Here is a 3,908-nt window from a genome sequence, read left to right as displayed (position 1 = left end):
CGTCTTAGCAACAAAAGTCACGTGACTGGCGGAGACCGATTGTCATAAACCTTTTTTTTTTTTAAGATTTGTATTAGCATTCCATAGTGAGTTAAGGATAGAAATAGGTAATTTAAGTACTGAAATTACATTATTTATTGAAACCCGAATGTATATCTGGTTGCGTATGCGCAAGTGAGCTGATGGTACGGATTGTGCTTCCAGGAGCCAGGGAGTGACAGAGCGAGCCAACAAGCTAACAGGAGCTAGCATTCTTCTTCTACGTCCCAACTCCAGGGGCTACATGTAGAGCTCCCCCTACAGGTTTGGTGTGGAGACAGTTCATTAAATATCAGCGGCTTATATATGTACATTTCGAGTTTTATAGTGAGGTGTGTGTGTGAGGTTTATAGTCAGCAAAATACGGTGCTGTTTAATACAAGATACATTTTTTTTTTTAGTTCTCTTAAAGTCAAAACTAAATGAAAGTTTTAGATTAAAGTCTTGATTGTAATCCAAGGGAGGTGTTAATTAGATTTATTTGTCATTGTCAAGTGTAAAACAAAAATAAATTTCGTTTTGAACAGCTGTCTGGACAATTTCAATTTTTTTAAATGCAGCCTTGAAAAATTGTAAAAAAAAAAATCTTAATTAAATTTGATAATATTATAATTTTATAATTAAAAAATAAATATTAATTAAAGTCTTAGTTAAGATTTTATCTACTGAGGTTGTTTTAGGTTGTTCTAGATAAATGTGTCCCTATCTTTAGTAGAAAGGTTACATACCACTGAACTTGTTGGAAAAGTAAGTATACCCTTATGACGGTATGAAGGTAAAAAGGCTGATCAATGGCTGTTTCAGTTCCCATATCCAATGATCATGAATAATTTTCAAACTGCTTCGAGACTCAGGGAAACAGAAATTAACCACCTATGATGGTGAAGCAGGCGGAAAGAAGGCGAAATCCTAGAAGTTCAGCATTTTCATATTATAACCTATTTAAAAAAAGGTTTGTTAATAAAGACCGTTTTATTATATATATATATTTTTTTACATTCTGATGAGAGGGAAACTGCTAAGTGAAGTAAGGGTAGTAGGATTTGGACCAAAGTGTTTGGGTTCAAGCAGAAATGTGTTTTTTGTGTGTTTGTCATGGCTGGCATTCCCTGAGCTCCACAATGGTATTACCATACCAACCAGAATCGGTTAAAAAAGAGCTGCGACACTAAGACCAGAACAATAAAACACTCTGACAGCCTTTGCTTCTTCAAGTGATGCTCTGAGAGGAGTTTTTGCTTTGCTTACCACCTTCACCACTTGTTTTTGTTTTTTTTTTACATCATAATGATGTACTCTTACATGATTAATTCCCAACCAGTGAGTTTTGATTTCAGCAGATGACTTTATATTAGCTGCTTGGTTCTGGGGTTGAAAATCATTTTCCATCTGTTTTATTATCTCCAGCTCTTCTGTTGAGAAACAACATGAAGTGATAAATACCAACAGAATGTTATTTAGGTGTGGTTGTAGTTGATTTAACACAGCCTTGTGTCAGCTTATTTTTATGTCTTTTTCTTTTTTGTTTTCTTTTTTTCCAGTAAGTACAACTGAATTAACACAGCTGTTTCAATGTGTTTGTCCTGATGTCCGTTTTATTCTCCCTCCACACCAAGCCAGTTTGGTTATTACTCCTCATGTACTATCTTTGCTCCATAAATATTTATATTGTTTTCCACCTTTCACCCTGCTTTAATGTTTTCAGAGTATGTATTTATTTATTTATTTATTTATTTGTGTTTGTCTAGATGAGTTGTCAGGCTATAGCTCTCTGCGTAGATGTCCTTATGGAGGTATAGTAGTTTATAAACTAAACCTGAGAGATGGCGGCTGCAAAAATCAGTAGATTTTTGAAACGTGTACCACGAGTTCTTCACATGTCTTTTCACGTGATTTTGAGGGGGAAAAAATGTTTTAAGTCGTCTTTGTGAAAGATCTTTTTTTCTGTTAAGGAAAACAAACATTTTTGATATTTATTCTCCTTTCAAATGTATTTTTTTTAACTATCCTTATTTGTACTAGATGCACTATATTGGCAAAACTATTAAGTCACCTTTAAACACTTTTAAATTCAAATTGGACGATATTCTATTTTTACGGTACTTAATAGGTTTTATTGTGGCTTTAATTTGCTCCTTAACTCTGGTGTTGGAAGAAAAGGCCCAGCTTCAAACCTCTGCTCTCATTTATCCCAAAGGTTCCTTCCTCATCAAACTTGCTGATTGGCATTCCTTTCTGCTCTCTTGTGCATTTATGTTGAAACAAGAAAAGTCTATCTGTCTCAGTTGCATGAAATCATTCAAAGTGCCTTTTTAATGCCCACCTACTGTGTGTTTAGAGGTCTGTAGCTGATGACTGCAAAAAGTTTGTAACTTCATCATCTTCAGACCTCGAAATACAGTTTACTGCATAATGGCAGTAATGCTGTTGTTCCCAATTGCTTGCACTTTGTTTTAACTCCACAAACGGTAAGAAAACATTTTAAACAGGTCACATTGCACATTCTTTTCAAAATGTTTGCATGCACAGGTGCTTTATTTTAAATTCACACAGACCTGCAGCTGATTGGAACACTGGATTCATTCATTCTGATGGGGGAGCCAATACTTTTGGCGATGTGGTTTGTTGATAAAAAAACAAAAAAAAAAAAAACATTTTTAAGCTATTTTTTAACATTAAATGTTCTAATTAACAGTTTAAACGTATCATTTGCAGATCAAATTTCAATTTTGTAGAAATGAGAAAAAACACTCAAGATGTCAGCTGGTGTTCATTTGCCAGAGTTTTCCCTTACAGTGAAAAATATGCCACTTCTGGTTTATTGCTTTTGCAAAAACAGACTTTGAAAACTTTTTCCCCCCAACATGTGAGAAGTTTCCAGGGTGAAGAACAATATATTCATGCATTGCTTAACTCTTTTTCTTGCTACGCAGCAGCTTCTTCTTTACTTCGGTTCCTGTAGACACTGTCACCTTAGTCAACAAGCTGCTTGCTCTTAAAGAGGAATTATCAGAATTCAACATTAATCTGTGGAAATCAGCTTTGTTGTTATTCTTTGTGACGTCCTGAAGCTAGTTAATCATTTAAAATCTTTGAAGGTCAAACTGTCCTTTTCAACAAGCATTAGAGAAATAAAAAGATATCAAGGAAGCCATGTGTAAAAATAAATGGAAAAAAAATATTCTGTTTAGATGCACATAAAGCATTTAGACATGCATGCTGTCGTATTTTATTCCTGTAGCTTTTAAGTCTTCTAGCGTCTCTCAAACAGGCTCCTGGTTGCTGTGGCTAATTATTATTTGTAGTGTAACTCATTAACCTTTAATGTACTAAATGTCCTTATGTGTTGAGTGGGACTTTCACCTCACTAATCCCTCATTGTGATGTTCTGTGTAATTTGTTTTACTCTGGTAGGGTTCAGTTCCTCCAGGTAAGCCTCAGGTTTGTTTGAAGTCAGCGTTTCTCACTCTGATGACTTTACAATAGAGAAGTAGGGGTGAATTTAACAAAGGCAGCATTTATTTTCTAATTACCGGTATCTGCCTTTTTTAAAACTCTAAACTGGTGTTTAACCTTTAGCATGACCTTGAAGAGCAAACACCTGCTCTTTTCTGTCAGTGGGTTTCAATATAGGTTAATATCTTAAGTTTGCTGGAATCTGCAGTCGCTTCATCACCATCTACTATACTTGCTTTGGTTCTATGAAGGACACAGACGATGTTATTAATACAGCAACAGTTTGAATTGTGTGATTCAAACTGACTGATTAACCCTTTATAAGGCAAGTTACAGCTTTTGATCTCTTGCCTTATAAATGGAGTGGAATTTGGAAATTAACTGGAAATTAAGTTGGGGGGAAAAAAAGTTAA

General features: G+C 34.8%; 1 protein-coding gene across 1 annotated transcript in view; it reads left to right on the top strand.

Annotated features, from left to right (window-relative positions):
- The window catches only part of LOC107097000 (EH domain-containing protein 3), a 21,266-nt gene that overhangs the window by 7,702 nt on the left and 9,656 nt on the right, over nt 1-3,908 (top strand). The gene's annotated exons all lie outside the window — the stretch shown is intronic.

Source organism: Cyprinodon variegatus, unplaced genomic scaffold (assembly GCF_000732505.1).
Source record: "Cyprinodon variegatus isolate N-32 unplaced genomic scaffold, C_variegatus-1.0 Scaffold664, whole genome shotgun sequence".
Taxonomy (NCBI): Eukaryota; Metazoa; Chordata; class Actinopteri; order Cyprinodontiformes; family Cyprinodontidae; genus Cyprinodon; species Cyprinodon variegatus.
This window is presented reverse-complemented; position numbering and strand designations above follow the sequence as displayed.